This window comes from Argiope bruennichi, chromosome 9 (assembly GCF_947563725.1).
Source record: "Argiope bruennichi chromosome 9, qqArgBrue1.1, whole genome shotgun sequence".
Taxonomy (NCBI): Eukaryota; Metazoa; Arthropoda; class Arachnida; order Araneae; family Araneidae; genus Argiope; species Argiope bruennichi.
This window is the reverse complement of record NC_079159.1, coordinates 35,727,353-35,741,068: the sequence shown is the minus strand read 5'-3', so window position 1 is coordinate 35,741,068 and position 13,716 is coordinate 35,727,353. Positions and strand designations below refer to the sequence as shown.

Sequence of the window (13,716 nt, the reverse complement as noted above, 5' to 3'; positions counted from 1 at the left end):
TTCTGTATTTAGAAACCGGCAATGGAGCCAATTCAAAATTAGACACAGATCAGCAAATTACTGCAAAGATCATATTTTGTTTAGGTTGTTGGGTTAAATTATCAAGCAAAGATAAGACGAATAGATCGATCTACAAATAATCAATTCTTTATTAAATTTGTTCCACCATTTGATATTTATCTACAGTTATGGAACATAAATCGTATTCCAAGTTACAGCTTTCTATCTTGTTGGATTTTTCAGTTTTTGTTTTCAAATACATGCGTGTTGATAAACTAACTGATCTCTCATTGACAGATTAATTAACGAAATTAAAAATTTCAAGCTCTTTGCACCTTTTAATGAATGTTTTAATGAGGCTCACCTTTTAATGAGGCTAACAAATCGATCTTCCTTTACTGGATTTCCTCTCGAATTTGACTTGGCAAATGGATGAAATACATTATCTACTAAAACTTCAAGCATAACTTTATTCGTTTATCTTATTAACATCTATGTGTTCATGTATACAGATAAACCATTCGATCTACAGGTGACAAGAAGGCATAAATCTAACGATATATTCGGCTGACTGAATTATGGAGATCCATAAAAATATATATGAAAACCGAATTGATTTAAAAAGTATATTTTTATCAATATTATTTTTATTTTTTATCAATATTTAATTTTTCTTTGTATATTTTTTAGGAGGTAATATAAAAGAACCTCTTCTAGATAAAGTCATGGAATGATTGCGATAAAAATAAAGATACAAATATTAACTCACTAAACCGTAACTTAACTGATAAATCGCAGAAGTTATTTAAAATCAAAGTTAAGTCAAATTTCTAAATGATGCATTTCAACAGACGTGTAAATGTCCTTTAAAAAGAACATTTTAGGGAAAACTTCGTGTACAGATACGATTAGATTGTAATAAAAATTAAATTGTAGATAGAAGCACATATCTGAGCAATAAATAATATAATATAAAAGAAAAAAAAAAGATAATGTATGAATAAAGTTTTGGAATGACTGCGTTAAAAATGAAGTTACAAATGTTAACCGTAATTTAATCAAATAATCAAAGAAGTCACTTTAAAAGAACAGATGAGGACTTCATGAAAAGTCATTGAAATACTTCCAAAAGTGAACTTTCTAAATGATTCATTGCAATAGACCTCTTAATGTCCTTTTAAAAGAATTTATGAAAACTTGCGTGTAAAGATACGAATGGATTTCAATAAATATAAGTTGAAGATTGAAACACATGTCTAAGTAATAAGTAATATAATATAAAAAAACCTTTTCTAGATAAAAAGCGTATAAAGCTATGGAATGGCGGCGATAAAAATGAAAATACAAATACAAACGTAATTGAACCAAATAATCATAGAAGTCACTTTAAAAGAAAGCATCATGAAAAAATCATTGAAATACTTCCAAAAGTCAACTTTCTAGATGATTCATTGCACCAGACATTTCATTGTCCTTTAAAAATAATTTTTTTGAAACGCTGCGTGTAAAAAAATGGATAAATTGCGATAAAAATTAAGTTGAAGATAGAGCCACGTATCTAAGCAAAAAATAATATAATATAAAAGAATACTTTCTAGATAAAGTGTACATAAAGGTTTGGAATGACTGCGATTAAAATGAAGTTACAAATATAAACTTTAACTTAAGCAGGTCACTTTAAAAGAATACATGAGGACATCTCGAAAAGTCATCGAAAAACTTCCGAAAATCAAATTAACAAATGATTCATTGCAACAGACAATTTAATGCCTTTTAAAAAGAACTTTTTTTGAAAAACTGCTAGTAAAAGTACAGACGTATTGCGATAGGAATTAAGTTCCAGATAGAAACACATATCTAAGCAATAAATCACCAACCTTATAAGCCAATCAAAAATAATAAATATCTCTAAATGAAAGCCTCATGAAAAGTCGTTAAAATGCTTCCAAAAGTCCAATTTCTAGATAACTAATTGAAAAATTTTTTTTAATATCCTTTAAAGAGAACTTTTTATGAAAAATTGCATGTAAAAATACGGATAGATTGTGATGAAAATTAAGTTGTAGAATTAAGTTGTAGTTGTAGAAATGTTGTTATAAACATGTCTAAGCAATAAATCATCAAACTTAGAAGTCAATGAAAAAGAATAAATTTCTTTAGATGAAAACGTCATGAAAAGTCACTAAAATACTTCCAAAAGTCAAATTCCTAGATGATTAATTGCAGCAAACATTTTAAGAGCCTTTAGAAAGAATTTTTGGAAAACTACTTGTAAAAATACGGATATATTGCGTTAAAAATTAAATTGAAGACAGAAATACATGACTAAGAAATAAATATACAACTTTAGAAGCCAATAATAAAAAAAAGAACAAATTTCTTTAGATGAAAGTGTCATGAAAAGTCCTCGAAATACTTCCAAAAGTCAAATTTCTAAATAATTCAACAGACGTGCTTTAATGTCCTTTAAAAAGAACTGTTTTTGGAAAACTGCGTGTAAAGATATCGTGTAAAGAAAGTAAAGAAGCCAATCAAAAAGAATAAATATCGTTAGATGAAAGCATCGTGAAAAGCACTTGAAATACTTTTACAAGTCAAATTTCCTACAGATACATTGCAACAGACGTTTTCACGATTCCAAACGATTCCGCTCATTGTTGCCTAGTAACGCTGCGTCGCCTAATTATTCCACCCCTCAAACGAATTGGTGTTCAGTTCCGTGGCCTTACTTCCAATGTTTCCCCCTTAATTATTCCTTAGCAAATTTCACTGTTCTAATTGTTAAAAATTAACGCCGACGTGTGGGTATGACGTTCGACGTTCCTAACGTCAATCCTCGAGTCTCGGCGGACATGGCGAGCACGTCATTATTCCGGTAGAATTTGAAATTTTCTGTAAGAATCGTTTCAGTATTTCGAACTGGGGAGTGTAAATGTGATGAGTTCAAATTGGAATTCGTAAATGAAGAATATGAAATGAGTTCCGAGACAAGAGCATTTGCGATAAGAAATTTATTCTGATCTTTATGTTATTTGAAATAAATTGTATGTTTCATTGAAAAGTGTTGAAATACTAGTGGATTTCTTAATTTAAATCACTGCTATCGAAAAATCAGTAATCAAATTTTGTTTTTCAAGTTCGAAACTACTTAAAATTATATGTTTTGTTGTTAGTTTTTAAAGAATACAACTTTGATTGACAGATGATTGATTGTAGAGTTAAAGATTTTAATTCGATGATTTTTATAGGCCGTTGAACAATTTGTAAATTACACCATGTGACATGTTTGAGGAAAATATTTACTTTAACTTAAAAATAATTTATTAATTGGTTCTTTAATACACAAAAATGTGTTATATTTCCATTCGCGTATATTTCAAAATATATACGCATTGCTATAACACCGAATGCGGGAATGGGAATATGAAATTCGGAATGCATTTTCAGTTAATAGCGTTACTTGCGTGTGTGATGCCATTTTTTCGAGTGAAAATATTTTTTTTTTGAATGGAATATATTATACTTATAATTGAAAGCGAACATGGAAAAAATCCGGTTTATATCAAATCAAAATTAATTATCGTGTCCTTTTTTAAATTTTGAGGCTACTCAGAAGTCATTTTATTGGTAAATATGCATTCCAAATTTATTACCAAAAGAAATCTAAATTATGAAATCATAAAATAAAAAAGGCAAATCATTAGAGAAAACATTACATTCTATGCTACTAGATGATTTTGGAATATTGTTTTGCATAAAACCGAAACAAATTATTTTTAAATATAGATTATAATTTAAGATTCTTTATGAAGATACGGGGCTTTAAGAAATAGATTTGTTATATTTAAAGAGTATACTGAAATAAATTTCAATTATGATAAATAATTATTAACCTTTTTTTCATAAAATTTCTCTAGCTTCCGTAAATATTTCCAAATGTATTTTTTTTTTTTTTTTGCGTTTAAAATAAAAAGAAACGTCTTATAAATACCATTTTTTATATAATGAAGTCTTGAAAAGAGTCAATAATAATGCAGACTCTTACTGAACAATTTTTAATGCCACTTCTTATTCTTGGAGTGCTAAAATCTTTAATGTTTTCAGAAGTTCGAACCAATTTAACAGTAGCTTCAATTTAATATCAACATTAATAGCATTAATTCGCTGTTAATGTTTCTAAATGAATAGAGGTAACTAAGAAATGATAATAGGGAAAATTTATTGTAATTTTCAATAAATCAGATATTTTATTGAAAGCACAGAAATATTAATCAGATTTTTTTATGTAAAAAAACATTAGTGTTTAATTCTCAATGGATTTAAACTTAACTAATTTAATAAAATACAACGAAATAGAATATATCTCTATACTTTTAAGTTAAAAGCAAACTTGTCAATTAAAGAACGATTTCATAAGAAGCCATAATGTGTCGATTTCAAAATTATAATCCCTTTATGAAATCTTCTTTTGCTTACAAAAAGAACAAAAAATACTTGCATAACGTTCGGTATTTTTTTAAAAGCAGGCAATTTGTATAAAAAATAAATTTTCTGATTATCAGTCTAGGAAATAATTTTAAAGATCGTCATACATTTTGATTGATTTTAAAATCGTTTTATGATAATTAAACATTCAATATTAGTTATGCTAAATTCAATAAAAGGAAACTTTCGACAAATTAAAAAGAACAATTATAAGCAATTTTTTAAGAAATAATTAACTGATTTTTTCTTTCGTTGATAATTTCGTTTACGCAACCAAGCAAAATATCAATGATTTTTAAATACTTTATGCAGTATTTAATTACAACAAACGGCCGAATTTTATGCTTATTAACAGAGCCATTTCATTTCAAATTTCATTTGTGTCATAAACAATAAATAAGTCTTTAACTTCAATGCATTTAACACTCCCAAAGGTATCATAAAACTTTAAACAATAGCATAGGGATTAACTGAACAGAGTTTTGACTTTTAGGAATTAGAAATTTATCTCTTAAAAAAAATTCTTGTTTAAACTATTTTAAACGACGGAATAAGACAAATTTAATCGTTTAATGCATCAAAATAAATGCAAACAAAATGGGAGAAATACTATTTGATTTATTTTCATTTCCAATTAGTTCAGTTAATCGCATTATATATTTAATTGCAGAATGTACGTCCTTCAATGCTATAAAAGCTTTAAAATGAGAAAATTATTCATTTTTTTTTACTTATCATAAATTATTACCTATAACTATTCCATTAAATTTTTCTTATCGGATTAAAGAAGTAATTATATTATTATATAATTCCGCGAACTGAATATCATATTTTGCTTTCATGAGGTATTTTTTTAATTATTTTCTCTCATCCCAAATATAAAGATAAGATAGAAAAAGTATGTAAGCCTCAAAAAGCCATTTTCGTTGTTTGCAAGCAGTAAAATGGATTTTCTGAAAATTCATAATGAATTGTTTTTAATTGGATTTATTTTTTGTTTATTAATAAATGAAACATTTTTCTTTTCAACTTATGGGAAGAAGTATTTTAATTTGAAATCCAAATGAAGTTGCAAAATTTATCTACCAGAAACAAAAGTTGGCAGAAGAAATAGCTCAGGTTTAGAGATGTCTTAAAAATTGGAGAATCGTATTTTAATTTTGTATAATTATTATAATTTAAAGTTTTAAACTTTTAGAACAGATTTTTGCGAAAGATAGATAACTAATTGAGAAAAAATAACATACATAAAAAAATTTTCCAAATTATAAAATGCAGCATAGAAACTATAAATTACTATTTTCAGCGAAAATATGAAATACAAGACAATTAACTTTTTTACTAATTGTTATCTTGAAATGTTATTATTGTTCAGAAGAAAAAATTATAAGATAAATGCTTTCATCAATCATACTAAAATCTTAAAACATTTAAATATTTCTTATTTCATTAAATATTTTTCCTAAAATGAGATGAATAATTCACAATCATATTTTTCATATTTATTATCTTTCCAGTTTATCAACAGTTTCAAGAAAAACATTCGAACACAATATGCGACAATACTATTTTCATGCAATATAAGCAGTACGAAATTAATTATTTTGGATTCTCTTCCATATTAAACATTAAACGAGACAAACATAAACATTCCTTTTTTTAAACGAGTACTCCTCCATTCGTAAAAACCCTTCGTGTATATATAAAAAAAGACAATGTTCCTTATAATTATTTGTTCTACCTTTTTCAGAATATATAACATCTTAATAGAATTTCAAAACAATCAGCGAAAGTTTTACTAAGAAAATAATTTAATTCTTTGTGTTCTGAATTATCTTAAGAGGAAAATATTAATTAACATCTCTGCAGTTTTGTTTTATTTTTTAATTTGTTTTACAAGAAAGAATATAAGTTCATTTCATCAAACGAGATTTAAAAAATATTTCTTAAGAAAATTTTTCATTGTCTCCGTAAAACCGAAGCGAACAATGAAGCAAAAAAATATCGTTTTCGACGTTGCTTGTCTCTCGGAATATTTTCTCCAAAATGAAAAACAGTTTTTAATGAAATTTCTTTTTGAAATCTTATATTAGATTCAGCTCTTGGTTATGAATAACATTCTAAAAGGCAGACTAAAAAAATATGCTTCGTTTAGACCAATTTTGTAAATACATTCAACAAATAATTTATTGAATTCTTGTCTAAACGAAAATTTTTCAAACCAATAAGGAAATAAAAGTTAGTCGAAAGTAAACATTTAAAATCGATTGACTGCATTTTGCAATCTTTGAAGAAAATAAATTTTGTGATGAGATACTTGGAAAGTGATTTAGGAATGACTAAAGCGCCATTCTTAGTAATGACTATTTAAATGGTTTCTGTAATATAGTTCTTTAAGAATTAATCTAAGGACCTAAGTCTCTTTGATTTTAATCAAAATAAATGATATAAGGTAAAGGGAAATTAGAGAATGATTTTGGGACTCGTTTATAGTCGTATGGAACAATAATGAGTAGCTATGGTGAAAAAATAGCTTTAAGTTCCTCGATATATTTAAATAAAAAAGTAATCAAAATCGTTTTATAACAATTTTAAATTGAATTTCTATTATTATTCTATTTCTATTATCTATTCTATTATAAATTATATTTCTATTTCTATTATTATTTCTATTTTCATCATTACTTAGTACTTCTTTCTCTTTTCTTGCTCCCTTTCTATTTTTGGCCCTATTTTTTAGACAAAAATGGTGAATGAATTTTTCATCTTGGAAATCCACGAATAGAAAATTATCAATCAGGAATGTTCTGAAATATTGCAAAAATTGTTTCCTGCATTTTCGTCTCAATAAAATATAGATTTAGTATATTTAAATAATAATTTATACAAGTTTCTTTTAAAGAACAATTTAAATTTAATTACATTAAAATTATTAAGCATTCAAAAAATTAACAATTTTTTTTCATATGATTTTTAAATAAAATAACAATAAATTGGAAGATGCGCAAAAAATGTATTTCACGTTTTAAAAACCAATTCAAATGGTGATTATTTAAGTATCTTAGATGTTTAAAACCAATAAATTAAAAAGTTTCTTTTTCTAAAAGTCATATGTATCTAATTAACTTTTTTCAGTGATAAATTTTTAAATAGTCCAGACAAATAACTAAAATAACTAATTCATCCAAAAGAGTTAAAAAGTTTCTAAAGTCAGTTATGTGAACTATTTCAGTACAAAATATAACCAAATTAAAACAGCATTTCTATAAAATGTCATGATAGGTTTTAGTAAGGTTTAAAAGACACGGTTTAACAAACTTGAGAATTAGTTATAAGAATTATTTTGCCAATCGTTTTCTGATTAAAATTATCAATTTCTTAACTATAAAGCTCTGTTTTCTCTAATTTGATAGCTCTATCTTTTTGAGATAGTTCTGGATTAGATAAGAATTCAAGGAGTTCTTGATCTGGTTATAAAATGCATTGCATTTTATTCGAATTCTAATGTATATAAAGGATTTAATTTTATCTTCTTTTTTGGAAAATGTGTTTATTCTAGGTTTTTTAAATTGTTAATTGGAGCATCACAGTTAAATGATAAATTAATCTTATTACAATTTCATAAAAAGGCCGTCACGAATTAGGTATTTTTATGAGAGATAACATAATAATAATAAAAAAAAGGTTGTTAGTATTTGATATAAAATAATTCATTTTTCTGGCATCCCAAGAAATTTTTGCTGGTATCATATTACATGGTTATTCGACTAAAAATATATAAAATAAAGAAATTTGCCCGAAAAATCAATGCTTTATGGAAATAAATTCTCAGAATTGAATCAAATATCATATTCTTGAATTTCCATAAAAACCCTTAGAAGAAGAGTTTTCCGTACTGTAATATAAGTAGTTTAGAGCTCTTCCTCAGTTATATGAAAAATAAACTTTTCGGCAAGTTTTACATTTGTATGAATAAAAATTCCTTTTATATCACTGGAATTCACCAATATTATTCGCTTGCTTATGTTTCTTCAGTGCAGTGAATAAAATCAAATATACAGTTTTGAGCCTTTTTCTGATTGAGTCAAAATTTCCATATATACTTAGAATCAAAATATACAATAGTTACAAGCACGGGATTCGAGGTGGTGTTCTATAAGTCTAGAATTCTTTCGTCGAAACGGAGTTAAACAAATCCATCCATCTTAACTTGTTATATTTCTAATTTATCATCTTTTCACTCACAAGCATAAACAGAACCATAAATAATTCACACGTTGAAATAATTGATCCAAAATTTGATAAATATTTAACTGGTAGAAGCAAGCGAAAATTCTTTAATTATCATATTCTTATACTCATAGGAAATTTGACATATTTTCAAATATAACATTTTCTGAATCATGCAAAGACTTATTGAAATCTCTTAGATGAAATTTTCTACAATAATAACAGTTTCCATTTGTATAATTGGCATACGAAAAAAATGCTATATTTAAAAATAAAAATAAAATAAAAAATGCTATAATTTTTGGCAAATTAACATAATACGAACTAAAATAAAATATTAGTATATTATATAGCTTAAATTGATTGGTGCTGAATTTCTCGAGATTTGTGGAAAAAAACCTTAGCAAATTATTTAATAGAATTTCATATTGCTTAATCATAATTAAATTAGTATTGCCAAGTTGAACGTTCTATTTTATGCATTTCCAGTTCTAATTTACATAATTTTCGAATCTAAATTCTTCCAGTTAACTATTAGTTTAAGAAGTAGTTATGATGAAATTAGTAAATAGAGATTAATTGTAAATGTTTGTAAATGTCAATTAGTATATGTTTGAGTATATTAACTATATCGTTATAATTTTAGATTAGAATTTGCTATTTATACAGTATTCTTGTATAAATAAAAATATAATTAAATCTTATCTAATAACTTAAAACTTATCTAATCTTATCTAATAAATCTTATCTCTAACTTCTGGTCTAGTTATGATTATATACTCAATTCAAATAAAACTAAATGACGGAAATTTTGTACTGCGAAACAAACGTTAATCAAGATTACTACATTTTAAAACAAAAATGATATAGCAAATGTGCAACTGATGGCGGTGTACATCGAAATCTATTCATTCAAAGTATCGAAATTTAACAAGAGAAACTAAAAACACCAGAAAAATAAAGGGTTAAAAATTGATATACTGCTTCCTTTATTCAAATCTATTTGTATCTGAAGTTCTTTTTTTCTTCTCCCGGCTAAATAGTTTATCAAAATTTATCGTTCCCAGGTATCTCTCCAAATCTTTGACTTCAATAAATAAAGACGCATCATTTATTTATCTGATGGAAAATTCTAAACAATTTATCTTTCCCGCAAATCTCTGTTCAATGAAAGCAGAGCCGCATCGTTTATTTATCTTACGGAGAAATCCGAAACGATAACAAAAGCAAAAGACTTTTTACCATTGCCATTAACGACAGCTAAATAAATTCAACGAATTCAGGAACATCTGGTAATTTGTCAAATTTATTTCAATTTGTTACCATCAACGAAATTGAAGTTATTTTGCTGTAACAGATATTAATAATAGCATCTGACGAGCGCCTTTCACGTATAAATTCTATCGCAATGTTCTCCTATTTCTCATTTCTGATTTTTAGATGTAAATTTCAAATTGAAACACAAGCAGAAGATGTTTTAATTATGCAAAATATGAATCTCATATATTTCCCCTATGGCATATACTTCCACATAAAATTGTAATTTGGAATTTTAAATTAAAACTAATTTATTTTTGTTTCATATGGAACGGAACTTTCTAGTTTAGTATCCATAAGAGAGTTCTAAATATATCTAAATCACCATAGCAACAGTCTGCATTTGCTAGCTTTTATTAAGTAAGTTCGATGATTTAGATTAATAATTTTGCTACGTATTATTGAAAAACTTTTCTCGTGACATCTAAAGTATCTAATTCGACTGTAATAATTATTTCTAGTTTTTCTTTGTTTAGAATAATATTTAAACTTACGTAAAAAGAATTTTAAGACCATCATAATATGTTTCTAGTAAGAAAACTTTAAGTACGAGAGAGTAAAAAGTGTATTAATTAATGGAAAAACAAAAGTACCAAATCGTGGAAAAATCTGAAAATTTGTCACGTATCTTACTTTATCGTCATTAATGAAATTTAAACTATTTGGCAAGGAGAATAAACTGCAAATGTTATATGTTCTGTTTTTACTAATTCTTAATACAAAAATGTTTTCATTTATAGCTGATTTTTGCCTTTGTAAATATCTTTCAATCAAACTCAAACTACTCTTTTTTAAAAAGGAATAATCGCTAAACAAACATCATTATGTGCTGAATAAAAGAATATTTAATAATAACAAAAATGATTAAAAGTACTGATAAAAGCATGAAATAATTTGAAATATATGTTATTTTGCAAAAAAACTCCACAAGAAAACTATAGAATGTTATTTAAATAAAATTATATTACCCTTAAACTTATTTTCTCATAAAAAAATCAAAAAGCAATTGGAGGATATTTACTTAAATAAACAGGAAATACAAGCATTCATTAATCGATGAATAAAATACACGAATCGAGAAACATCTGGAAATTTCTCATGAAATCATTATTTTATTGTCAACGAGACATGGAATCTTTTGGTAAAAAAAACCCCACAAATTGCTGAATGATGCTTGATCTCCAGTTTTTATGCAACATCCTATTAACTAGTTTTGCTTTTTTGATAAATGTACCACCTGTTTATGAAATCATTCACAAAAATATATATAAAAAATTGTTTACAATCAATTCTTTATATGCTTTCCTATGTTCTAGCATTTTATATATAAAATTACATTTGCCCATTTTCAAAATAAAACTAGTAATACGACGATGTACATGTAAAGTACTCAAGGATTATTTTTCAAAATGCTATAAAATAATTAAAAACAATCTTTTAAATTACTTGTTTCTTATTATTAAATAATAAAGTTAAACGAAAGCAATAAAATCGCTCCCCTAATAAAACTGTTTCCAGAATGCACCATAGGTGCAAAATAATCAAACGATATGTTGTTGGGTAGTAAAAAAAAATAAGCTAAAACGAAATGATTTAACGCCGTCATAAACGACAGCTGTATTATTAGAATGAATTCGGAACATCTGGAATTTCGACTTATTTATTTTTCCGATGGCAATCACTAACTTGGTGGCAACACGCATATGGTTGAACAATACACGAAGTGTGACGTTATTCTAAAAATACCTTTAAATAATTATACTCTCTTGATTATAATTTATTTCCATAAAGGGTCAACTCGAATTCATAACAAAACCTACCATCAGTTCTTCACCACGTGTTGTTACCTTCCCAGAAAAAACTTTAGTTCCCAAAATATCTTTTAACACAAGAATAAAATTTGACTTTTAAATGTCTTTGTTTACGATTCAACTCAGATGGGACAGTACCAAACGATATTTGCTAGCTTCTAAGTGAAGGAATGGATGGAAAAACTCACCTGAGAGAAACCCTGGCTTTCGGAGCAGATAGAGAACGATACTGGATGAGGGGTTCTGCACCGGGAGTTAAGAGACCGAGTCGCCTGCAGCGATCGGCGGCATTCTGTGACATACAAAGACTGCAAGGAAAGGCATTGGTAGCATCTCCGCCACCCGTGGCGCCCTCCTGCGGTGGTGAAAGGTGACTTTTATGAGTTGATTATTTTTTTAGTGCTCGCCGCGAGAGACCAGTGGACGCGTGCGAGCGATTTGTCTTGTTCTATAGTGTGGGAATGGAGGGTGGTGGGGTTTTCGAATGAACTTCGGGTAAAAGAGGACCTTTTTCGGTAAATTTAGTAGCAGATTTTCTTGTTTGTTTTAATACCGAATAATTTACTTAAATAAATGAAATTGCCGACTTAGAATGATTAGATTGCAAATTTTTATGAACTATTCATATTAGGTATGTAATTTTTTAAGCAAATGGATTAAATTAGAAAGCAAATTTTTTATAGTTTTTACCCACGTCATCTGTTTGATATGAAATATCTTCTTCACTCATTCAATAACAAAGGATTCTCATAAACAAATGGATTCACATGTTCTTGATAGCACTGATTAATTGCATCTTTCAGGAATTTATTATCATTAGTAATGTAACTTTGTTTGTAAAACAATCTTGCTCTGTTGGTACTGACAAGAATTAAAAGCCAGATTCAAACTAATAAAGTGCATGATAAGTTTTGCTTTATATTCTGAAAATCAGATATACGTTTTGAGTGAAGAATTTTAAAGTCAGATACAGAAGAAAATTAAGAAAAAAAAAAAAAAAAGAAAAAGAAAAAAAGAAAAAAAAATCGTCTCGTAAAAATTCTTACCATTATTATTTAGAATAAGTCTAATTTAATTTTGAGAACTACGGAGCTGGTTTCCTTTCATATTTACAAAGGTAATATTAATTTAGTATGGTTATGATGCGCTCATTCATTTAAAAAACAATGTGTATTATTTATTACATTCGATAAATTTAGTATGTTATTGATTATTATGAAATTACAGATTTTTAAAGGAATATAGAAAAGAGTACAACTAACTTTATATGAAGATTATTCGATGAAGTTGAAAGAATTTGCCGCTCTTTGATACGGTATTTTTTAATATCAGATTTCATACGTCTCTTTAACCTCAGAAATAATTGGATCAGTACTCTTTAATATGGACTTTCTAGATCAGTAAGTAGATTTTTTTTAAGTAAAAATTATTCAGTATTTCATTTTCAATACCGCTTTTTTAAGAATTCTTTAAAAAGACACACACCCAGGAATTTGAAAATTTGTTTAATTTTTGAATTATTTGTATATATTTTTTAATCAGATTTTTGTGTTTTGTCATGCATACATAGACAAATTCCTGAATTGAATACATTTTTTAAAACTCAGTTCTGAATTATTCGCATTGTTATTTTTAGATTTTATTTGGGATATATGAAAAATAATAGGTAAAATATGATATTGTAAATAAGGTTGATAAAAGTTTCCATTTTTGTTATCACGAAATATCATAAAATAATAGATTAAGTTATGAAGTGATAATTTAACGTAAATTAAGGCGAAAAAATAAATTAGAATTTCTTTAGAAGTAAATTAAAAGGTAAAATTGGTAAAAGTGAATCCAGATAACCATATACTAAATTGAATTTTGATTG

At 26.5% G+C, this 13,716-nt stretch overlaps 1 protein-coding gene across 3 annotated transcripts in view; it reads right to left on the bottom strand.

The window, feature by feature from the left end:
• The window catches only part of LOC129983780 (protein O-mannosyl-transferase TMTC2-like), a 490,808-nt gene extending 478,678 nt beyond the window's left edge, over nucleotides 1-12,130 (bottom strand). For all 3 annotated transcript variants that reach the window (XM_056093409.1, XM_056093408.1, XM_056093410.1), the window contains exon 1: nucleotides 12,032-12,130. The gene's annotated coding sequence lies outside the window, so the exon portion shown is untranslated. The remainder of the gene's footprint in view (nucleotides 1-12,031) is intronic.
• Between the last annotated feature and the right edge of the window lie 1,586 nt (nucleotides 12,131-13,716).